The 26,133-nt window shown below is 39.8% G+C and overlaps 1 long non-coding RNA gene across 1 annotated transcript; it reads left to right on the forward strand.

Annotated features, from left to right (window-relative positions):
• Window positions 1-1,265: 1,265 nt before the first annotated feature.
• Window positions 1,266-8,207, forward strand: LOC136837465 (uncharacterized). The gene is made up of 2 exons (XR_010852699.1): window positions 1,266-1,377; window positions 7,941-8,207. It is a non-coding gene; the product is annotated as an uncharacterized lncRNA (long non-coding RNA).
• Window positions 8,208-26,133: the final 17,926 nt, after the last annotated feature.

The following is a 26,133-nucleotide window of genomic DNA, read 5'->3' on the forward strand; positions in this document are numbered from 1 at the left end:
TCAGTATTTGCCATGCACTGTTTGTGGGATGTAGAAATTCAATATGAAAATTGCAGAGCTCTTTCAACCCTTGTCTCAGCAGGGGAACTCCTATCCTGGTGTTCTTATGTAGTTGGAAATTGATAGAGTTTTGGGGAGTCTGGAGGTGCCTAGTCATTGGTTAGGCAGTGGTGGTCATTCTTATACCAGAGCCTTTGTTGCATACTCATCAAACTGAGCATGGTTTCCTTTGCAAGGAACATCTGCCAAAATTCAGAGGTCCTTGTGGCCTAATAAATTAGCCCTTGACTGGCAGAAGTACCAACAGGTGGATTCTAGTCATTATGTAAGTCAGGTCGCATTCAGACAGAATGTAATTTGTTCTGTGGTGGGGGGGGGTCATTTAATTTTGGGATTGTAACATACAATCTTAACATTGAACAGTCTTGCTTGCACATGAAGAGAAATCACCTCTTGGTGATTAAACACGTTAAACAAAAAAGTCTGTACAATATCTTTTATCTCGGTAGATTGCTAATACTGTAGCTATAACCAAATTCAGTCACTTTTTTTTGCCTGGCTGTCCGATGCTAACTCAAAATATTTCTTAGCTGCAATCTTGTCATGTTGTGCCATCCGATCCCTTAAGGGCAAATATTGTCTTCCAAGAAGGAATTGTAATTAAACCTGTCCAAGTTAGTTACACACCTCTCTGGTCACCACTGTAGTGGAAGCAACTTCCAAAGAGGGTGCAGTCGGGAGTTGCAGCTAAACTAACAAATCTAAAAAAAAAAAAAAAAAGGCTTATAATAATTCTTAGATTGAAGTAATCCTACACAATATACAGTGCAAAAATAAGTACAAAATCTAATAAAGTAGTTTCTTAATGCAAACCACTATAACGTTGGTAACACATTGTGCCTAATATAAATACAAATGTCATCTTATTTCTTTCATGCATCTTTCTTGACCTCTCTACATAGTGAACATTTACTATGATGCAGATGCACCTTTAACTTAGGGAACATAAATCCAAGTTTGTGAAAGGCCATGGCACATAGTCGTCTTCTGGAACAGTTTAACTAAATGTAACACCTGAGATTAGCCAGATGCAATTGGTAGCAGGATAAATAGTAACACCCAAGACAGAATGATCATTACTCATTGACAGAATGAGATATAATTTTTCCTGTTTCTGTTTTCTGTTACAGTGTTTTCTAGTTTGACCTCCAGATACTCTACTCTTCTGTTCTTCATCATGTTTGATATTTGTGACATGGTTTTCCCTTGCAGGCTGGCGGTAAAGCGATGAGTCATGTAACCCAAGTATTTTGACAGTCTCTGAAAGGTACAGGATGGTAGCATTCTCATAATGCTCTAATCACAATGGGGAACTCGGTGAGTATCAAACTTTGGATCAGGATGGCAGTGTCGACAGTAATTGAATCGAAGTAGAATTGTTTCTTACAGGAATACAAACCAGTGCCTTTTATGTAGGAGCATCTTTCAGCACAAGTTGCAAACTTGTTAAAAAGGTATTTAATCAGGTGGTTAACAAGTGGAGAAGGAGGTGATTATCCCTCACTCACCAACTACTGCCTTTGCCTTTCTTACGGGCACAGTAAGAGACTGGTGTATAGTTGCGCCTCCACCTGACTTGGAGAAAGCTCGTGTGGTTGATAATTATTACCTCATTTGCTACCCTTTTTAGTATGTTGCTACCATTCACTTTATTTCTGCTTTTTTTTTTTAATTCGGCTTAGATATAAAAAAAAAGAAATGCATCACTTCAAGGGACGTGGTTCTCATTGTAGGTGGTTCACATCGCCTTTGTTGACACATAATGCTTGTGTTTCTTGCAAGAGGGAGGGCTTGCATAAGTGGTTTCTTTTGGAAGAAATGTGTAATTCGGGACTTTCCTCGGTCGATTAGGTTTGGGAAGAGATGGAAGAAGGATAAGAAGCATCTGCCAGCTTCCTTGGCGGTGGGGGATTACTTTTCCAAGGAAGTCACTAACCCATCTTGATTGCTCTTCCCACTGTAAGTGCAAGTTCATGACTCTCACCCAAGGACATTGCTGCTTTTGATGGAGGTTCTCTATTAGCAGTAGTGTTGCCCCAAGGGCAGTTCTGACTTTGACGCTGAGGAGAAGAGGACTTTAACACTGGAGCTCTCCAGTGTGATCCAGGATGTGCCTTCTGCTGTCCTGGCCTATTCTGGCACTGCTAAGGAAGGGAATTGTCCCCTAGCGATGGTTCTTCTAGTGGTGGGTTCTCTGGTTCCCGATTCTTAAGCAAAGTCTATGGTTCCTTCCTTGATGAGCTCTTCAGTGTAGTACAAGGCAAGAGTCTCTGATGGGGAAAGGGAAGAAGTGCCAGCAGCACTCTCCCTTGTTATCGTTGTCAGACTCTCCTGCCTCTGCCTCATCCTTGGATTCCTATTCACTTTGGTGGAAGAGGGAGAAGGGGAAGTCTAAGGCCTTACTCAGTTAGTCCAGGAGGATCACATCAGCGGCTCCCCTTGCTCCGGGGCAGTGGAGGTGGTCAATTACCTGGTGATGTTTCTACCTTTGGCAGAGCTTGCTTAGACAGGTCCCACTCCCACCTTATCCTACCATTAGTGTTCAAGCTCACACTGGGATGAGGCTGCAAATCTTGCTTGTTCGGCTCAGGCAAGGTTACGTGACTGTGGGAAGGCAGGTGGTGGGGGACAGCTTTTCTCACCGTGGCTCCCGAGGGTTCCATAGAGACTACTTCCTTAACTCTTGATGCATCAGTGTGCAGGCTGACAAATAACCTCCATTTGGAGCAGTTGTGACCGGAAGGTTTTCCTTTTCTGCTGCAGAGGTTGCTGCAGTGGTGACTATGATGATGACTATGCTCCAGACTGTATTATGACTTGACCAATGGTTGAATGCACTCAAGGTCATTATCTCTTGAGGCATCTCATGTAGGGAAGAAATGACGGTGCATTGGAAGTTGTTTGCAATAGGGAGCAGAGCTCTGACCTCCCTGGAACACCAGAGTGCCAACCAATGGACAAACCTGGTTCTTTGTAGGAGAGACATGACTACCTCTCTGTTTTCATGTCAGGTTTAACATGACAATAGCCTCACACTTAGAAACAGTTCGAAGTTGGGCTCGTTCTTTACTCTTGCCAGAGTAATGTAGATGCTTTAGTGAAGTCTCAAAACTCTCAATTCTTCTACTCTGCTTTTAAGCCTCCTGCTTCAAAGGCAGCCTTGTCCAAATCTGTGGGTTTGGCAAAACCTTCCACATCTTTGGTAGCAGAGTAGCTTGTTCTTTCAAAAGCCAGACCAGGTAACTGATCTTCTCAGCCCTTTTCTCCACCTCTCTCTTGAGTTACCAAGAATAAGGGAAAGGGAAGAAGGGAGGAGCTCACTGAGGGTGGTGATCCCCCTCCTCCATTCCCTTGATTAGGGGTTGCCTGTCCCGCCATTGGGATGTATGACAGGAGTAGAGAGTGGAGCCTTGGGTAATATCTGTACTTTGGGATGGGTACAGGTTTCTGTTCAAGGACGTTATCTCCCCACCCCCCTCCTCCTCTTGGACACACTGACAACTTCCGATTCACCTTCCTGGATCACATATGTCTCCTGTCCTAGAGGTAGAGGTGTAAGTGATGCTGGAGCAAGGTGCCACAGAAGCTGTAGAGAAATGGTCTTGCGGGGTTCTACAGTCACATTTTCATGGTGGAGAAGGCGACATGGTTGGTGCTGGTGATCAGTTTTTTCTCCCTCCTCCTGATCAAGCGTGTATTACAGACCCTGTTCAAGATGGAAACAGCACAGACTGTGTTGGGATCCATCAGAGAGGGCGACTTCATGCTTTTTATAGATCTGAAGGATACATACTTTCAAGTACCCATTCATCAGGGCTTTCAGAAATACCTCTGCTTTGTCTACAGCTGGATCGTTTAGCAGTTGAAAGTGTTATGCTTCAGATTGGTGACAGCCCCTCGGGTATTTACTTGGGTATTCACTTAGGTGTTTGCTTGTAGGTATTCACTTACTGCAATACCTGGACAGCTGGCTGGTATTGGTGGCCTCAACGGCGCAACTCCTGCAAAGCAGAGATTGTCTTCTACAGTTTGTCACCGGTTGGGGGTGGTGATAAACTGGGAGAAGTTGGGCCTCAAGCCCTAGCAGCAGCCAAAGTACCTGGGCATGCTCATAGACTCGGCAGTTGAGAGAGCTTACCCTACAGGCACTAGTGTGAGCAAGCTCAGGGAGGTAATGGCACAGTTTCTGTCCCAGTAGGAGCAACCAGTTTGGCTGTGGCAGGTGGTCCTAGGTCATCCGTTTTCCTTCAAAAAACTCGTGCTTCATGGGCGGTGCTACACTCCCTCACTTCTCAGCAACTGAAGCAGCACTGGAGTGCCTCTCGGGATCCTCTATCCCATCTTGTCCACCAGAGTCAGGAGGTTGGGGAGACTTTACGTGGTGGACAGACAACATAGACCTCCTAAAAGGAGTTTTGCCGAACTCTTCATCTCTGTTTTCAGATGCAATGAAGGAGGGGTGAGATGCTCACCTAAGAGGAAGTTTTGTTCCAGGTGTGTGGCTGAAGGATGCACCTTATTTGCACATCAACATCCTATAAATGGAGGTAGATTGGATAGCTCTGCAAGCATGTCAGGATCAGTTTCAGGTCACTCATTAGTGTTGGTGTGTGAAAACACAACTGTCGTGGCATATGTCAACAAATGGTGAGACATTATATCTAACTCTGTCAGCTGGTGGTGCAGATGCATGAGCATTAAGTATCTCGTCATTGAGTTATCTGCAAGATGGACTCCAGGAATGTGACTGCAGATCAACTGAGTCACCAGGGTCAGATAGCGGTGACAGTGGTTCCTACACCCTTGGAGAAGCTGGACGTGTATACATCACCAGTCAAACTTCTCTGTAGGTTGATAAACTGAGTGTGTATTTCTTCAGATGACTCTGGTGGCTTTTCATTGGCCACATACCAAGTGGTATCTTGATCTGTTGTCCCTTGGTTGAGGCACCGAGAGAGCTGCCCCATATGGCTCACCCTTCTGTGTCAACCATGTTTGCTGGTGCCATGTGTTACACTCCCTACCCGATCACCTATGGAGGTTATCCAGGTTCTCTTGCAAGATAGGAACTTTTCTACAGGGCAATAAGGGAGATGCCCAGGCACCTTTCAGTACCTTCAGGTGTTCAGACTGAAGGGTCTAGACCTCTGTTTGGTGTAGTTGCCTATGCTAACAAGACGTTTTGAAGTCTGGTCCCCCTCAGGTTTCTCCCTGCTGCTTAGGAGTCTCACCAGGGTAGTCTTCGAGCCCTTGTCTTGATCCTTGAACTGAGATCTTATGCTTAATGCTGTGTTTTCTTAGCTCTAGCTTCAGTGAAAAGGATGTGGTGAGTTGCATGGCCTATTGTATCTTGTCTGGCACTTGGAAGGAAGGTGATCTCTCTCTCTCTCTCTCTCTCTCTCTCTCTCTCTCTCTCTCTCTCTCTCTCTCTCTCTCTCTCTCTGGAAGGGTAGGGATCTCTCTCATTCTCTTATGTTCTTGATTTTGCCTCCAAAACTTAGGATCTGTCTTTACCAATGATGGTTCAAGAGTTTCAGGATCCCCTCCTCCTGAGACTGTTGATGGGGACTCAGATGAGATGTTGCTTTGCCCAGTTCATGCTGTCGAGTCCCATTTAAAAAGAACCCACTCCTAGTGGCTGGAGTACAGGTGACATCATTAGTACAGGAAAGTGAGGAGGAAGTTAGTCTCCCTTCCCATGTGAGAGCTCACAAAGTTCAGTTCCTTGTTTTTGGAAGAACTATTCATTTTTCCTGATAATGAGGGCAGTTGTCTTACATTGACTGACTATATTAACCTAACTCTACCTGAGGGATTTCATCCACAAGCTCTGAGACACCTTTTCTTTAGGACCTGTGGTGTTTCCCCAACAAGTTGTGTAGTCACCCGAACTCCAGGTTTGTGCATGGTCAGTATCTCGTCTGATGTATCTAGATCAGATGTAAATCTGGAACGTGTTGAAAGTGGAATGACTGGATTCCCTTGTCCTTATTCCCATAGGAGCTGTGTCTGGGCCAAAGTACGTGCTGGAGTCAGATGAATTACAGGTGAGTACACTTTAGGTATCCAGTCTATAATTTGGTAGGGAAGCATCACCCTTTTCCTGTCTCCCATAACAGAGGGTAGAGTGAGCACATTAGATTTTATTTCTGAACCTTTTACTTTTAATAGCCTTCCAAGATAAAGTCTTGCATGAGATGTGGTTCTCCGAAACATTCATACCTTGAGTGACCCATTCTTCCTGTAGAAAGGGCACTCTGGCCAAGTATTTTGCTGGACTGGCAGGAGGTTACAGGAGCCATGTATCCCCTGCTTGGAGGGCAACTAGGATTAGGGCAATTCTGTGGTGACTTTCAACTTGAGTCAGTTGATGGGGACTGACCTCCCACCTAAAGAGTAAGTCTCCTATATAAAGGGTGATGGTTTGTCTCTTAGAAACAAATAAAAAATTTTGAATAACAATTTGTATTTTTCATAGGTGTACAAACCAGAGCCTTTTGTATTTAGTCTCACCTCAACCACACTCCTCAGTTTTTGCAACCGTAGGAAAAGTGAAGGCGAAGGTTGGTGAGATTTAGTTTCATTTCTATTGAAGAACAGAAGTTCACTTGATTTCAGGTGATACACAAAACAGTTTTTACCAGAAAAAAGACAGAAGGTTTAAATGCTGCTGGATACCATTTGATTTCTTTAAATGAATGGTATTACAAATATAACATGCATGAGTATTGTAGGGGATTAAATGTAAGTTGTTCATGTATCCAAACATAATTTTAAGTGTCATTGTTAACAGTACTTTCATTGAAAATGTTTGTTCCAGAAGTTATATTTAACTGAATAACCTAATCTTCATTGACACTTTTTTAAAGTGCCACCTTTCTTTTGTTGTCATGTGACTCAAAGGACATGAGGTATTACTTGGGAATATTTAGTTCTGTCACACTTAATGGTAGTGATCCCATTTAAGGCCATAAATTTCAGGTGCACCTTTGTTCATAAAAAAAAGTTAATTCCATACTGCACTCTCAGAGCTTCAAAAGAAGCTATGCTTGTGATGAATTAAAATGCAAAAGTAGAAAGAAGAAAAAATTTTAAGAGTTGAGTTTAATTTTGCATTCAGATGCTAGTTCTGATTTGGAAAATTTACCTCCGTCTCATGCACACTTAAAGAGGAAAATGACCTGTTAAACGTCTGAGGAAGGGATTGGTTTTTTAGCTTAGTATGTATCCCCCAGCTAACCGTGAACTGTAAATGTGTACAATGAAGATTACTGTAGACTTAAAAATCTTGTCCATTGAAAGAAGATATACAAAACTTGATAAGCATGGCTACTTATTAGGAGGTCCAAAGGCGAATGCATTTTTGAACCTGTGGTCAAAGAGAATGCTGTGACTTTTTTTTTTAAGATACTGAAGGAAAACAGCTGACATTTATATTGAAAGGTTGTTTTAAATTCATTGTTTTGTTTTACAGTAGTATTTGTGATTCAGCATACATGCATTTATAGCTTTTATATAATTTACAAATGATTGAGTTAAAAAGTATAAAGATTTCATCTGGCTTATGTTATACAGTCTCACAGAGGGTCTGAGCCATGTTTGTATTCTGAAGTATAGGTACAAATCTTTCAGAGGTGAAGATTAGCAAGATGAAAAATTGGTAACTGAAAGCTTATGCAGCAAATGTCCTCTTAGTCATTTTCTTTCCAAATTGCCCCATTCAAAAATGCCTAGTCCCAAAACATTTAGATAATAGGAACTTTCTTATACCCAAACGTTACTTGAAAAAAGCGTTATACAGCCAAGATTCATCTATAAGTGTTAAAAAAAATAGAGACCCGGCGTGTATTCATGACTAATGTACGTTCTTTGCTTTGCAGGTAACTGTTTGAGGAGCAAGAGTCCAACGCTGAAGAAGAGTTCTGCAAGATACTAGTCAAGCCAACACATCCTGCATTTAAACTACTCACCTTTGTTTTTTGCTCATGCCTTATTACTCGGAGATCGTAGCTCATTAAATCTAAGGGCATGATGTAATTTACAAATTTTCTAAGATCTATGTTGACTTATAATTTACTGTACCTTTAAAGTTAAGTATTAAGTATATATTAGCTTTGCCAGACCACTGAGCTGATTAACAGCTCTCCTAGGGCTGGCCCGAAGGATTAGACTTATTTTACGTGGCTAAGACCCAATCCAATTGGTTACCTAGCAACGGGACCTACAGCTTATTGTGGAATCTGAACCACATTATACCAAGAAATGAACTTCAATCACCAGAAATAAATTCCTCTAATTCTTCATTAGCTGGCCGGAGACTTGAACTCGGGCCTAGCGAGTGCTAGGCGACAACTCTACCAACTCGCCCAACGAAGAACTTGTACCTTTAAAGGATATATATATATGTTTTATATTATAAAGTTTTCATAGTTTTGATCATCTGGGGCTTCAGGAAGACCAGTGTTGAAGTATTTTCATGGTAATTGCATTCAAAAAACTTATGAAGATGATTTGTTTAGGATTTTGATTTGGGCTTAATTTAAACAATTCTGTATTAAGATAATTGAGAGAATTATAAGTTTGGTATCGATGGTAGTACAGTAGTTTTAACTTTGGAATCATTAATGACAAGAGTTTTTGATTAAAGGGTTCGTTGTCCATTACAGTGGATTTTTCATATATAAAAAAATTATAATATATAGCTTGTGAGTTTGTAAGGTAACTCAGGATAGCATTTTGAAATTGCCAGTACAGTATTGCATTTTGATTTACAGTCAAACCAAAATGACTACGAACATGCTGTCATTAGCTGCGTTGCCAAATTTCCTCCTAACTTATTGTATGACTACAGTGAAACTGCATCAATTCGGGGTTCTTTAATCCGGTCATAAAATCCTATTATCCCTCCCACGGGTTTTCCAGAAGAATGAGACCGTTCAGGGACAAGGCTGACTTAATTGACGATCTTTGATTAGCCAATAACAGTATTTTTTTTTAACCCATTATCAGTGAGTCTGGACTAGAGATTGGGTATTTGTATAATTCATTTAGATGACAAGGAACCAAATCATCCTAACCCTACCCTGTTATCAATTCAGTTTGTATGATTTCAAATTTTCATTTACTGTGGTTTTTTTTTTTTTTTACTATAAATCATCCTTTACTCGATATCAAATTTCAGTTATTTTGCTCATTTTATGCCTTCATTGTTAGAAACACGGAACAATAGTGTCAAGCTATTTACCATTTTTGACCTGGTATAAGGAAGATATGGCAACATTTCTGTCACATCTACACAACATCCCAACTTTAGAACAACGGTTTATGAATATAATCGGGGAAAAGCGGCAACGTTGAAAATGTACTACTTGTAGTCATTTTGGTTTGAGTTTAGTGGATTTGCAGTGTTTGTTCTGGATGATCTAGTTTTGAACTCCAAAAAATGTTGTTTATAAAAGAATATCAAAAAGAATGGTTTGGTGACAGATGATTGGTATTCAGAAAGTGTTGTTTATGATAGTTTGGTATGTACACAAATGTAACAAAGGATTTGCAATTTAACATTTAATGGGTATATTGGAGTCACAATTTGTTTATCAGTTTGTAATTCAAGTTATTTGGTAATTTTTTTGGTAATTGGTAATTAGTATGTGACAGTGGAAGTACTTTGGTATTCAGAAATTAGTTCATGACAGTGGAGTTTGGCATTTGTTGTGTGTTACGTTGTCACAGCAGAATGTAATATTATTGGTGTGTTGATTTTGCGAGGGTTTTAAGATTTTTATAAACGGATTTATTTTCAGTTGTTGGCCACACTTATCAAAGACAATCTTATTTTTGCAAGTTTGAATGGCTGTTTGGTTTGTTCTTAATTGAGTGTTTAGACACAAATGAAAAAGAAGTTTTATGTCACTATAGTCTCACGTATTTCAAATTAATATAATCAGATGTTTTTATTTCATGTTAATGTGCTGTGACCATGTTTTTTGTTTCATCACGACCCTGTCAATCTTATTAGTGCCTACATTTGAGGTTTGAAATGTCCCCAGGCTCAGTAGTTTTGTCTAGCATACAGAGGAACATCTCATGATGCATGTACCACCTGGTTCCTCAGGCAGCCATCCGTCACCTTCTTTACTTTTAATGAGTTTGCAGCTGGTAACAGCTGTTTGCAGGGTTCTCCAGCCCTTTTCCTGTTCAGGATTGTCATTAAATCATTTCCTGTTAGTATTTGGTGCCTATCTGTGAGCAATAAGATACTTTTTTCATTCCTCTTGAGAATTTTACCTTTCTAAACCTGTTTCTGATATTGTAGTATATTTCTTTGTGCTTTGTCTTGTTTCACAAGTACAGTAATTTGGGTGTTGGTTTTGTCTGTGTGCAGTTGTAGTTAACTAGTTGTTGCAAAGAGAGGTTCATTCATATGTACAAATTTATGTAACCATTTGAGATTCTGATGATGTTACCCTATTTCCAACCATCAATCATCAAAATTCCAAAGATGTCATCCTCCAAAAATTTTTGGCAAGCTTGAACAAGTCATTTTGAATTTTTTTTATATACATACAGTGCATACTACAATGTAAGTACAGGTGTTCTGCTTCAATGTGACATGAAAACCAGCTGTACCATGAAAAGTAATTCACATGAGCAACTGAAGAATGACATTATGTCCAAAGCCAATCAGTGGGCTTTACCATAAACAAATTTTTGGAATCTCCAACATATCAGCGTTGAATTATTCTTGTTTGTGTACTGTGGAGGAAGGGTAGATTGATGATCCTTGCTGTTTTGCATTTTTCCTTGTACTTATGTCAGTAGCATTTTGTAGTTTGAAATTTTTGGACTAGTGTTAAAGTTTAGTTTTTACTAGGTAGGTTATATTGTTTTAGTATATTTATTTTTATTTGTAGTTTTGCATGTGAATCGGGTATGTATATTTGCTTGATATACTTGTTAAGTGATATTTGCTATGTTAATGATTGGTACAAATCTCTCTTCACTACCTTGTATTCTTCTGTGCAATGGTTAATTTTGCTTGACTGCACATTGTATGGTGTGTGTGTGTGTGTACAACTTTTTAGGTAAAAATCCTAGTTGTCTTATTTCGTTTGCAGTTTATTGTTTATTTGCTGTGTTGTTTTTCTTTGTCTGATTGATGGTGTGTAGGCCTCTTGGGTAGGGTGTGTCATGCCTGGATTTTCTCTCTTGACAGTGACTAACTGTAATGGCCAGGCGTGTTTGACAGGCCTCTCCTGTGAAATGTGCATGACTGGTCAGCAGATCAGTGGACACTTTGCATAAAGGACTGCTTACAAGCTAAGCAATCAAGAAGTAGTCTTCCTTATGTATTTGAGTCCTATGTTTCCAGGTCAGCAGTGGAGTAGTCTTCCTTTCTGACAGTAATGTATTTAGATTTTGCCAGACAGTATCATTCACCAAATAATACATGATATGCAGTTAATCTAAGTCATGCCTTTTCTTCAGTGAGATTCAATACCACACAGCACAGTCTTCTAGTAGTTTTATTTCTGTTGTGAGCAAATTGTGGAATGACCACTAAATATGTACTGCAGTTGAATCGTTAGTCCTTGGTGCACATAATTTTTTGTGAGTCTTATTTTGTAGTTTACTTGTTACTTGTCTTTTTTATTTTGTTGACGTATTGATTTTTATTTATCTTATTTCTTTTTCTTTGTTATTTCCCTCATAATTGATTATCTCTTAAATTCCTTCTCTGCACCAACTTCTAGCTAGGGCTGTAGCTTGTAATAATATTGTTCCTTTTGTAGCCTACTTTTCAGCCTGCTTACTCCTTACCTGTTCTACACTTGCCTCCTCAGCCCACAGTTTCTCTGGATCAGCCCACATCTGCCTTGCCTGCTCAGCATTACCTACTGCTTAATATATCTGCTCCATACCTTTCCTGCTGACTGGCCTAACTCTCCATCTCCTATTTGCACCCACCCTGCCTGATAAAGACTGTTCTATTCCATGACTACATTATTGTGGCAGATGATTTATGTAACTCAGATGGTTGTTGTGATTCTCTCCTTTATGCCACAGACTTCATTGACCTCACCCAAAGTAGTGGCTTGTCTCTCCAGCACTGACGTCCTCATTTTTAATAGATACAGTACTGCTTATGCAGTTGTGATTGCTCCACTTCTAGAGACCAGCACTGTCAAGAACATTCCTCCTCTTCTGGGAACATGCCGTTGATGTTTATCCTCTCCTGAAGGTACTAACCAGTTGTAGTTCAAATAAAGGGCTGCAGCTAACAGCAATGGGTATTCCTCAAGGAACAGCGTGTTTCTTTGATGTTGTCTTTATCAGGGATGGCATTGTAGGGGAAGATTTTTTGCAGCCGCTAAGACCATGACTCTGGTAGTTGTAATTAATCAAACCAGTCAGTCTTCCTCTGCCAAGTGTGACTGCACCAAAAGTAAGGGCAGCACCTACAATGGGGATGGTCACAGAATTCATGACCTCAATAGTGACCACCATAGAAGCAGAGACTGGGACTGTGTTTCTTCATATCAGGTGTGCAGTAGCAGTTCCTTCTGAAGAACTCGAGATGTAGCCATTCCAGGCATAGGACTAAGGTGTGTGGACTTGCCAGTGATGAACCAGATGGCCAACCTTGGATTGACTCCTTCCAGTGAGGTATCCTCAGCTGCTATGGTTGCATCAGGATGCACAAGCAGGAGGCATTCATCATCACCATAGATGCGTTCCACACCTACGACAGTGGAGAAGAAACCTACAAGTCTCCGTCTTCCTCACCAAAGTGACTTAACAACTAGAGGCCATGTAGTTCTTGTTGATCACAGGGATGAAATTGAACTTGAGCTTACCAGACTGCATGATGAAGCCTCTGTCTTTGAAGTCCTTTCCTGGGTGTGGGAATCTTCAGGAGGAGTCATTAGTAGCATAACTTTGAGACTGGAGATCCTTATCTAGGGCAGGCCTTTGCAGAACCATCATTCCTGTGCTGCTACAGAGGGAATTGTGAAGCAGGCTCTGCTTTATTCTCTCCATCCCAGCCACCTTTGTCCTCATTGAGATCAGCACGATGAAGCAGTTTTTCTGAGAGGATCTGTTGATGACCAACTGGTAGGAAAAGGTTCAGGAGCCATCAGTACATAGTTAAAGGAGGGAGCCAAGTCACTGGACTACTTCATCAAGACCATTAGGATGGTGTTGTAGGTAATGTTGTGATGGCAAAGCAGAAGTTGGTGATGAAGGATCTGTCCAGTTTCCCATTTCCCATGGTAATGAAATACAAGAGGTTTTCACAGCTCTAAACCCATTCCAGTTTTTGTAAAATGTCAAGAAACTCAAAAAGTTGACTAGTGGTGATCAGAACTGCAGTTTCCAGATCTGGTTGGATGGGTACTTCAAGGCAGTGCTACCCTTAGCAGGAGGTATCAACAGCTAAGATTCTCTCCACTCTAGGAGACCACACAACAGAAGACATAAGATGTGCCTTTTAGGTATTCTAATCCTACCACCTGCCATAGGTTGACTCCTATCCTTTGTCTCCATGGTATCCTTGGTCCTCAAGAATACATACATTCATGTCCTAATTTTTCTGTCGGGGAACTATTTGTTTCAATTTGGGAGTGGAAGGCTTCTCATTGTCAAGCTGTGTTTTAGCCTGACAACTGCTCCACAAGTCATATCCAGTCCCCTTCAACAAAGTGGTGACAGTGGTTAACAGTCCTGCCATCAAAGTAGTCTTCAGATTCAGATGTCTGTGAAGTACACCATCAGCAGACCTGTTTGAGATGGGCATGAATCAAAGACTTGCCACTTAATGGCTGTTCTTCTCAGCTGGACTAAGAAGTTTGGAAGTTGAATGTGATGTGTCTTCACTGGAACAAGCTGGACCTGTACTCCTTCCTGTCATTCAGCTTCTTCAACAGGTATTGATCAAGCTTTGAGAGACCAAGAATACCAATAAGACACTTGATTCCTCCCCTTAGGCCTTATTAGGAGTGTTTTGCAGAACTGTTATCCATGTCGATGGACAATCCCTGGAACTTTCAACCAGAAAGTAGCTAATCAAGCAGCTATACTTCCCCAGGCTTCTCAGTAACCTCAAGAGGCTTCATTTTCATGTGTGGAGGTTATCCAGTGAGGCATCATAAAAAGTTGTTTTCAAGGGAAGCAACCATAACCATTGCAAGATCTTTTAGAACTTCAGTCAAGAACCTCCACCAGGGCAAATATAGTCAGTTCTTGAGTTTATCTGCTGGTCTTGAATACCCTGCTCTATCTTCAACTACCCAGGAAGTTATCCAGTATAGTACCACTTTCAAAGGTTTATAAATGCACCTTTGTAGGTATAGGAGCTTCATGGGGCAGATACCAGATTTTTAATGGATTTGAAGCAGCTTATTCTGTATTTCATAAAGGATGTTCCTCAATAATTTCCTCTCTTCTTCTGTTGCTTTTAAACATAATGTGTCTTAGATTGTAAATTTTGTCTTTTGGGAGGTCACTACATCCTTCAAGTCCTTAAATGATGTTTCTCTCAAGTGGTTAGATTTAGTATTCATAGGACATGTTGGGCCAAGTATTACATTTAGGGGAAGACATTGGATATTGTTCATTTCCCACTACTTCATAAATCCATTTTCATTCATTCATCCATTCCTTCATGGCAAATCCAGAGATGTAGTGTTCTGGCCATACTAGGCTCTATGTCTCATGAATGACAAGAAGTTTTTATGAAGAAAGTTAGAAATGTAGCAAATAGAAACTTTTTTTTTTTTTTTTTTTTTTTTTTTTTTTTACAACTGCTAAGTTCTCTCTCACAGATCCGTCCCTGGTGTTGCCATCCTTAGGCATTTGGTCAGTCTCTTTCACCCCTTCTAGAGCTGTTATTTGCAGCAGTTGGCACACACTCTACCTTGGTGTTAATTCTCGGTGTCTTGACGTAACTTCTGATGTATCTCCACTGACATGGCTATGTTGTTCTTGAAATTCTAAGTTACCAGTTGGGAACGTTGCTAGGTCCACCTCACCAGGGGTCCTGGGTGACATCTCCTCCCCCGGACATGTCCATATAGTTGCTGTAGATGGTGTATCCAGTGTTCAGTGCTCTGACGCTGAGAAGCTCTAAGTTAGCCGCTCCGAAGCCCAGTCCTTGACATAGCTGGGAGGTCCTAGATGATATTCTCCTTCAGTTGATGGTAACTGCCTCAATCATCACATCTTTTCCGGTTCTGGTGGCTGCAAAGTTCCTAATGGCCGGCTTCTCGTATTTGTTAACCTTCTCCTGGTGGAGCACGTCAATCGTGTTTACATTGGAGTCGGCCATCACTTGAATGTCTAAGACAGCCAAACACTCCTCATTCCATGCCAGGAGATCCGGCTTCCGTAGCCCCTCGAGAGTTTGTATCCTTAGTTTGCTGATGACATTGAAGCTGCGGTCCCCTACTTTTCTCTGTACCATCTCCTTGATGTTGTAGTGGAGCTTTATCCTCCAGGGCTGGACAGCTGGGCAGACCTGGTAGGACATGACGGAGAGTGCCGGGGAATGGGCACCCCAGGTCTCATCAGGCACTTGTTCCTCGTCCCCTAGCTGAGCTTGCTGGAGTGGTTAGGATGCTGAGCAGCATCTTGATGGCTTTAATATAAGTTCTGCCCCACATCATTCTTGTGCCCGAGTCCAGCCATCTGGGCTTTGGGCCATGTGGGGCATCCTGCAGCCCTCATCCGTCGATCATTGAATAGAGTTGATTTGGCATGTTCGCTGGTTCTCTCACAGTTGCTGATATAAGGTGTTCTGCAGTCAGCATAGCTATGAGCTGGTAGGGAGACATTGTAAGGCAGGTGTAGTACTTCTTAATCTCATTTGGGGTTTCCTGGGTAAAGTTATATAACCCCAAACCTCCGTCCTTAACATCTGCGTAAAATGCTGGTGTTGGTGTGTCTCCCGGTAGATGCACAGCTTTCCTGATAAACTTTCTGACCTCCAAGTCCAGCTGCTTAAGATAGTATTGGTGAAGCTCCCCAAGGAGGACTAGGTGGCAGAGTTGGGGTATCGCCACGTTCTTAACTGCCCAGAACTTCTGCTGCGGCTTGAATTGGGCCTTTTGTAAGTGGCCCAGCTTGCTCTTGATCTGCCTGATGGCCTTTTTCCCATCGGTGTTGAGTTGGGCCCCAGTTTCAATTCCCAGGTACTTGTAAAGGTCGTCGGCCTTCAGTGCTGGAATAGTAAAGTTGTTATACTTGAATTGCCTGTCATCGATGTACCAAGTTTTCATTGCCCTGTCGCCGACGATTCCTTCAAGTGAACGCAGGCACTCTGAGACATAATGCAATTCAGCCTCTTGCCCAATTGCAATTTGGGCACATACATGAATGGTGGGATTGTGATGTAACACAGCTTCTATAACGTGGAACTACTTTTTTCCTTGCAAGCCTTCAATCATATATCGAGTGCTTTCGTCCCAGCCCCACTAATCTCAGTTTCATTTTCAGACTACATGAAAGGTGAGGAAGTTGATTGTTGGGTACCTACGGATCTAGGTGGTGCATGCATCATATTTTTTTATTTTGTCTGTTAGACAAAACACCGGTGAAACTGGGAACACTGGAAACCATGAAAATAAGTGCATACATGATTGACGAGGGTGTACAAAAAAAGAAAAACAGCCTTGCATTTTTGTAAAACATTTAAGGTTTATCAGGAATTCATTGTAAGAATATGAAGGAGAATGCTAGACGTGTACCTTTAAGAAATTCACTTACTTAATATTATTTAGCTTTAGTGGGTTTGATTGTTTAGTTATTACTTGTAGTATTGAGAAATTTACTTCAAAGGTTCTGTTAAATTAATAAATCATCAGTAAGTTATAAAACTAGAATGAGGCAGAAGAAATTTCAAGTTGTATTGTAACAGTCATTTTTTTTTTTATCTAAGAAGGCTGTAAAAAATTTGGTTATACTGAAATTTTATTGTGTGCCACCATTGTTGTTTATTTAATTTAAAAAAATAAAACGTGTTTTTGTTTTATTTATAAAGGAGATAACTCTCTCTCTCTCTCTCTCTCTCTCTCTCTCTCTCTCTCTCTCTCCACAAGAACAAACCATTGTAGTCAATTACCAATTTTGCCAGTCATGAGCTGGTCAGGGTAATTCCTGATCTTGAAATTTGACACTTTAATGGTTAGTTAGAGAACTGCTCTTTATTCTCTTTTGAATATCCATGCTTTTTCATTAAAGGTGGACATCCGTGTACGAGGTACAGCTTCTCTTTACTCAGAGTAGGTTTTTCCTGCAAAGTCTGCTTAAATTTTTTTGAAATTGGCTGCAACCGTAGTTTTAAACTGCAGCTCCTTGTAGAACTTGACAGTCTCTTTGGTTCCTCTAGTTTTTGTTACAGACTTTTTGTGATCATCCCCCATTCTTTTGTTAGGAGATGAGCAGTCTAGCTGAACAAGGCGAGTTTCTACAATTGCTTTAGGACTCTGCCTGAACATCTTGTTCCTGTTTCTGTTACATAATCAAAACATCCTTTGATTACAGTGATTGTTGTCGTGTAGACTAGTGAAGCCCAGCTCCTCAGTAGTCCTTGTACCTGGGCACTGGAAAATGGGCTGGTTTTCTGTTGTACAGGGATGTCATGAACTGGATAGTGCACTACCTAAATCAATGTAGGATCATCCTGATCCACTACTTTTTAGCCTTCATCAAGAATAATCAAGAATGTGGGAAAGTTCAGCAGTTTTAGTGGTCTTAAGTGTTGGCTGTATTCAAAGTTTAACCAGAATACTCAACATTGGTGTTCTCAGTGACTGGATTCTTGAATAGCTTACCGTTAGCTTTTGAGTTAATATTTTGTTTCACATAGTTCATGGCTTTGGCCCAGCTGTCTTTTGTGTTTTGAGCCCAGTTGTTAATTGCACATTTGAGTTACTTGGTTTCATTTTTTGAAACAGCATCCCAAAGTGTGTGCCCAAGTGCAAGCCACCTTTAAACGACATACCTAGTTATAGCCTATGGGTCTTTAGGCAAACATTGACTCAGAATCTTGATGCCCAGGGGTATGGGGGTGTACATATACACCTTACAGACGACTTGGTCCATGTGACATTTGTACACAAAGTAACACAACATGCAAGGTCATTCACTTGTATGCCTGTGCTCTAGATGTAGAGAGACCTCACGGGTACATTTGACTAAAATCTAGAGTATAAAGGCAGGCTGTGGGCCATAGAAACGAGTCTTGTTGGCGTGGACGTATCGCCATTAGTGAAACACTTGAGGATTTTTGCACCGTCATTTCCACCCCTAGCTGCAACCTCTTTCTTTTTACTGTACTACCACTCTTCATATCTTCCATTTTTCCACCCTCTCCTGACTATTGCTTCATAGTAACGGAGGTTTTCCTTGTTACATCTTTAAAACATTTGCTTTCGATATCCCCTTCAGCTCTGAATGAGCTCATTGGTCCCAACACTTTGTTTTCGGTCTGAATTTTATATTCCAATTCCATAGAAGCTTTTCAGAAAACATTGCATTTGGCAATGCTTAGCATTTTGTTAAATGCTGCAGGGTAACTAGGTAGCAGTGTGTAATGCTTCGTAATGTCCTGCATCGGGTAATTTCTTTGAACATGGTCAGGTAGTGTTCTCTATGCATAAGAAAAACCTCCAGTCCCCTTTGTCTTTTAGATAAAGTTGCTTGAATTGCGGTCTCTAATTGTCCAACCATGGTACATTAGTAATGTTTTATACGATAGATGTCTTGTTTTGGTGTTTTGAATAAGATTTACTTGGGAAACAAATTTCCTTTGTTCTCAACGCCTTTGCATTGAGGCAATGCATACCACTTGATCAGTTTGAATAGTATCAGTGTTGTTAATCTTTTGTAGTGGCAGCACATCAACCTGGCGGTACACCAACCTGCTTGATCCAGTTGTCTTTCATTCTCTTTTGTCAATTGATTTTGGATCCATTGTAACTGGTTGTAAAACTTTCCTTGATGCTCCTTACTCTGTTTATGAATTACTAGCTTTCCTTGAAAGCCATTAATTAATTAATGGTTCATTTTTATTTTCTGCTTTTACACCTTCACTGAGGTCCTTTCACTTTTAATTTAATTACTAGCTTTGCTTTGAAGCGATTTATTCATATGTATTTTAATTTTATCTAGTTTCCATCTTCACTTGGGTCTACATTGTTTAGAATACGTGAGAATTGTATTCTGCTGAAATTTCCCAATCTTGTCCAGTTATGATAGTAACGAAATATGCACCTTCTATCTAGTGTTGTGCTTAGGATGTACAGTGTTATGTACAATGGAGAAAGTTTTGTCACATCTAATGTATACTGGTATTAACACCTTTGGCATTTCTATTGTCATTATATTCCTGGGATGATGTACAGGAACCAGGACTTCCCAGCTGCACACCGTCTTCTGACAGCCTGCACTATCATCAGTGTTATTTTATCGTCTGATACCAGTCCAAAATGGTCGTTAGTCGGTGTCAAACACTCCATATCTCATTATAGTAACAGGGACATCATGCATTGATATGCAATTTCAGTTATCATAAAGGATGATTTGGTTTTCTTTTGCTCTTATGATGGCCTGTATTGTAATAAGGTGCGTTCACCCAGTTCATGCATTCAGAAAGCAACAAGGAGGAATGGGTAGGGTTTCAAACTTTACAAAGCACAAGTACTTGTCCTCTTTGGAGGCTGTCCTAACCAACAGGTATTTCTGTTATGAATGCTAATGTGGAAGGGAAAACTTCTTTTGTCTTGGATCAAGGGATAAATTACAGCCCCACTTGCTGTGCAATATTTCTTTTGTGGCATTTGCATTTCTACCCTTTAGGCATTACTTCAGGTTCTTTGCAGCAGTCCCTTCGCCCCCTAACTACAAGCCCTTTCATTCCTTTTACTGTACCTCCTTTCATATTCTCTTTCTTCCATCTTGCTAACAATTGTCCCATTTTGCAACCAAGTTTTTCCTCCTTTTACACCTGTAAAACCTTACTAATCTCAGTTTCCCTTTCAGTGCTAAATTACCTCATAGGTCCCAGTACTTGTCCTTTGGCCCAAATTCTGAATTCTATTCCATTCCATTTGAGTTCTATAACTAGATAACTGTTCCAGCATTTTGAGGCTTCACCAGATCTGTTAAGATCTGCAAGAGAAAACTGATTTTGATCATCTTACTATCTTGAACTGTATAACCCTAGCTATCAGACATCCCTGAAGTGGGCCTTATGACCCAGTCAAAGAAGATTTAAAGGTGTTTTCCCTTGGATACCCCCAACTTAATGACCTGCACTTTGCTGAGATATGGGTTCACCTGCAATGGTGCCTATCCCAGAGGATGAGATCTTAAACCCAAGCTTTTCTGCAGTTTCCATGCCAAGACTTTTACACCCAGAAAAGGGAAATCCTTGTAGAACTAAACTAACCTATAATCTGAACTAAGGCAGACTGTTTAAGGTGGATAGAATGATTCCAAGCAAATACTTTGTCCAGTTTAAATTCACCATTGATGTTAGAGAAATTTATAGCAGTGTATTACATGGTATCACATGTTAGTAGACAGGTGAGGTAGTGGTTGTGTTGGGATGATCATGCAATGCAGCCACGAAATACACTGCCATATTCTCCAATACCATTGTAGAGTTTAGATTGGACAGATTATCTGTTTTGAATCATTCTAGTCGCTTTAAATAGTCTGCGTAGTTCAGGTAATAGGCAGTTAAGTTCTGTAAGGCAATCCCTTTTCTCGGTGTGAAAGTCTTTGCAAGAAAACCTGAAGTCTAGTCTTGCTTTAAGACCTGAACTTCTGCGATAGGCAATTGTAGGTTGACCCATATCCTTAGTATCGTGCAAGTCATAAAGCTGAGTGTAGCCAAGGTCAAATATCTTTTGAATCTTCCTTGACGGTCATAAGACCCACTTCAGAGACGTCTGATGGCTGAGGAAGTACAGTTCAAGATGGTAATAAGCAGAAGTCGGTTTCCTCTTGATGATCGTAGCAGAGAAATAGTAAAGTCCCAGAATGCTAGAACAGTCAGCTAGTTAAAGAACTCCAATGCTCCCAAGAGATTACACAGGATGGGGGACTATTCATTCACAAGTCACAAATGACTCTTAGAAATGCCTAAGGTGAATAAAAATATAGAAAAATAAAGGGCTAATAGAATGAGGCATTAAAATCTAGATGGGAAATTGTTGGATAAAGGTCACATTTTTATGTTGAAAGGGTAAAGGCTAATTTAAATGCCTACTTGAATAATATAAAATTTCGTGGAATGTAACAGCTGTCGTAGCCAGTGGAACCCCATGCTTTCTATAGGACACTAGGTGTCCAGAATTATAACTAATGACTTCACGTGTACAGCCCTTCCATTTAATGTGTTTCCAATGACCTAAATACGTCCTTAAGTACGAAGGAAGTAGTCTATGTAGACTACCAAAAATTCCAATGTATACTTTGTGTGTAGTTTGATGTGCGTAAAATGCACGTCATAGCTGCGAAATTTTTGTAAACTCTTCAATAAATATGGAAAAATAAAACTAGTAAAGTAACTGGACAGTCTTTTATTTAAATCCAAAAAAGTTTCACAAGTTGATCATAAAATTTTTTTTTTTTTTTTTTTTTTTTTTTACCCCATGGAGCCAGAATTGCAATGCCCCGAGGAGGAAGTGCCCTCAGCAGAGCATTACACCCAGTCAGTCAGTCGCCTTCAAAACTGACTCGGAGAGCCTTTATCTAAGCTGACAGCGTGAATGCCTGCGGGAAAAGACCTGACATACTTCCCTCGTGCGTTTTCAGATGGACTCCCGTTTTCTGTTATTATTGCTAAGAAATGGGAGACTTTCAAATGTAAGACCACCTTATGTACGGGTGTCCAAGAGGAATGTTGGGTTAAGAGCATAACACTAAGACAAGCTTTTGATGACGTCTCTATTATGGTTGTGTCTTATGCCTGGCTTGACGCGTAGCGTCTTAGGGAACATGGCTTGCAAACCCGCAGAGTTTTGATGCCAGAATTTTGTTCTAATATATGGACCAAAAAATTCAGCGAAGTTTTTCTATGGATGGCGTCATGGGAATCTACGGGTGCAAAACATACATTTCGACGTTCTGCTTTCCGTTTTCCTTGAGATTTCGACAAGAAACGCCCAAGTCAAGTAAGAGAAAACGGAGTTCTTTTATTCAGACTCGTAGAAAACGTAATACATTAAGCAAAGCAACACTAACTATGATAAATCTATTCTCGAGTATTAGCCATATTAACACTGACTTTTAGTTGATAGAACTCTTACCTTGTAGCTTTAATGGGTTCTTTACTCCTAAATAATAATAAGTATGGATATTTGTGGATGTTTATCCTTATTTTCAAAGATATCTATATTCAAAATGGACTTAGGAAAACTAAAATAACTTATATTTTAAGTTACTAAACGTAGCGTATTCCATTGGCATCTTCCAGAATTTTGCCATGAAATTTTACATTAATCTGTCAATAATGGTGACATTATTGACATGAGACTTCAGGTTTGCCACCAACATTTACTACTGATGTCAAACTAACGGCATTAACCTTAAATATGCCAGAAAATTGTATTCTGTAACATCTTTTAATTAAAATTATGTCTTATTACCTTTCCGATTCTGAAATGACCAATTTTGATCCTAATAGTCAAGCGATTCCTTTCTTAAAATAACCTTTTCCTGACTCTTTTCTATGTAAATTTCTCAATACATTTTTTCAATATAACTTGTAAAGCACTAATTACCAGCCTACAGTTCCTTTGCCATCATTTGTCATTTACTGATTTTAATGTGATTTTAAGGCACTTATTAATAAAGATTCTGATTTTGCTTTAGTTTTATTTTTTATAGTTTAAATGATCTTTTACTTTCTTAGTTGAACTTTACAGGAAATGCAAAAATATCAGCTGAATTAAGAGCTTTCCAAATTCAAACTGTCAAGCACGCTGACTTTGTGTTTTAGAATATGTAGCATCTTATGTGATGTCCATAGTTAAAGTTACATACAGACTTCGTGCATAAACATTATTAATCGCTACTAAATTTTAACTTTTAAAATCAAGATTACTATACTTTTAAAGTTATATACTTAATCTGGTGTTACCACTGTTAATAGCAGTTTACATGGCTTTTAACTTTTGTCTACAAGATTTATTCACTTAGTATGAATATTCACCTATATTCTCCTCAGTGTCTTTCTGTACAAGATTTTTACAGGAAATTCATAAGTAAACTAAACACAAAGTTCAATTATTTTTTTTATTCAAAGTTACAAGTCATCCTTCAGTCTTTGTTACAACAAAAACAATCAATTACACAAAGACACACACAGTCCCTCAAAAGCAGACAAGTGACCCAAATTCCTAATAAATTGTTTTAAGGCCCAGCACCATTTAATGTAAGTGATTGAGTCAGGTAAATGGTCAGAGACGTGCAAAGCTACTATCCTCCTGCCCCGTTCTTCCTCCCCCAGCAGGACAGCAGGTCGGACTAACGTCAACCTTCACCGTACACGTGGACCACCAAGCCACTTTAGGTCTGTGCGATACCTTGCAAGGTCATCCCATTTTCAGGTAATTAGAGAGCAATATCCAGAACCTAATTGGAACTTTCCTTTGGAAGTTTTGACCCTTTATCTCGTTTCTTCATGAACTATAAACCACTTCTACCAAACTTTTTAATTAATCTGACTCTCAAGTCATCAAGCTTTGCCTAGCTGGACGTTGTAAAGAACAGCAACCCCAGAGTACCTGAGGGTTGTTTATCTTAGCAAGCTAATATTTGGGGTGGCTGATGTTAACAAGCTCATTCTGATACTGGCGGTGCATCTGTTTGTTGTCAGCCAAATGGAATGTCCCTTCGCCGTGTTCAGTACTGAGGGGTGGCTGATGTTAACAAGTTCATTCTGAGGATAGCCAATCTTTACATGGGTACTCTGGGGTTGCGGATCTTTACAACGTCCGCCTAGCTGAGACACTTTTGGATTTGAAACTTTCCCTGGCTTACACTTTTTTTTTTTTGTGTACAAAACTTTCCCTAAACTGACAGACTTACTTAGCTCCTCCAAAATGACAAGCTTTCTGGACAGGAAACTCCTTAAAAACTAACAAACTTTTGGGGTACAAAACTCCTCGAACGTGGCACACTTTTTGGGCACAAAACTCCTTCAAACAGACACTTTTGTATACAAAAACTATTCAAACTAACAAAATTTTTAGTGTAAAAAAAAATCCTCCAAACTAAAATTTTGGGTACGAATATTTTCTGGGCATAAAATTCCTCCATACTAAAATTTTGGGTAAAAACACTTTCTGGTATAATATTCCACCAAACTCTTATCGATTGTAAAACTCCTTCAAATTTCTGGGTTATGAAACTCTTCCAACCTAACAGTTTTTGGGTACAAAACACCTCTAACATAACACTTTTTGGGTACAGAACTTCAAACTTACACTTCTTGTATCCGAAACTTCTACAAACGAACACTCTTTTTGGGCGAAAAACTCCTCCAAACTGACAAAATTTTCGGCTACGAAACTCCTTTAAACTAACACTGTTGGGGTACAAAGCTCCTCCAAACTGACATACATACTGGGCACAAAACTTCAATCACACTCTCTGTTTGGATACAAAATTATTCCAAACTGACACAATCTTTCGGTACAAGCATCCTTCAAACTGACACTTTTTGGGTATGAAACTATCAATTTTTGGGTACAAACCCCTTCCAAACAGACACATTTTTAGGGTTTATGGGTACAAAACTTCTGACATTTATTTTGGGTAGGAAACTCTCCCAAGTTGACACTTTGGGTGCAAAACTCCAAAAATGACATTTAAGGGAATCAGACTCCTCCAAACTGAGAAACTTCTTGGTTGCAAAACTTCTTGGGACATACTTTGGTTGCAAAACTACTCCAAGCTGACAAACCTTTTGGGTGAATAATTCTTGGGAAAATGAGACACTTTCTTGGTCCCTAAACTTCCCCCCAAAACTGACTCAGTTTTTCCAGTTCAAAATTCTCCCAAACGGACACACTTTTAACAAACAATATGCCCCTCCAAACTTATATTCTTTTAGGCGCTTGTGGTTGTTTGGGGGGTGGGGGTTGGGGAGTTTTGGAACCAAATAAAGTGTCTAATTTTTCTCTAGTTTTTTACCCAATACTAAACTAACTAACAAAGTTTGAAGCCCAACATCTAACAGACCATCCAAACAAGCTTGCAAAACAGTATTTCTTAGCAAAAAAAAAAAAAATTAATTTTAGGTGGAAAACCAAAAGTCCTTTCCAACCGAAGAGTTCATTAGAAATTTACAGAATTTCTATGGAAAAAAAGTTCCCTAGGATTAATAGTCTTTCTATTCACAGACCTTTCGAAAACCAACGTACTTTCCAGGAAGTAAAAGCTTAACAAAAGTAACATTTTCCACATTTTACAGACACAACAAATCTTTATTGATTCTTTCTTGACTTTTCCTAAGAAAAAAAAAACTCTCTCCCAGGCCAAAATATTTTCTACGCTAAACTACAAAAATTTGCAGACTTTCAAGGAAAAAACCCTATTACCTAAGAAATTCTGAGCCTAAGATCCACTGGCCACTAGACTTACTAAACCAGAATTACACGAATGGACTTTCAAGTGAAAGTAACACACACTAATAGACACTAACATAAAAATAGCACAAGCTAACAGAACACCTAGAGAAAAGACAAAACCTAACGTACTTCCTGTGCAAAAAAGAACTGGAAAAACTGAAAAACTTTCTTTTTCAGCAAAAAAAAAAAGGCCTTAAACTAACAGACTTTCTGGAAAAAATCTAAAAAATTCAGACATCTTGAATAAAAAGGCTAACATTCTCTAAGCAAAATTATAACAAACCAACAGATTTCCTGGATGAAAAAGCAATCATACAGACAGTGTCAATGAGCGTGTACCACTGACAGACTTTCTTGAGGGAGCATATCACAGACTAACAGACTTTCTGAACAAAAAGACTAACACGAACCAAGACACTTCCTGAATGCA

The sequence above is a fragment of the Macrobrachium rosenbergii genome, chromosome 59 (assembly GCF_040412425.1).
Source record: "Macrobrachium rosenbergii isolate ZJJX-2024 chromosome 59, ASM4041242v1, whole genome shotgun sequence".
NCBI classification, from domain to species: Eukaryota; Metazoa; Arthropoda; class Malacostraca; order Decapoda; family Palaemonidae; genus Macrobrachium; species Macrobrachium rosenbergii.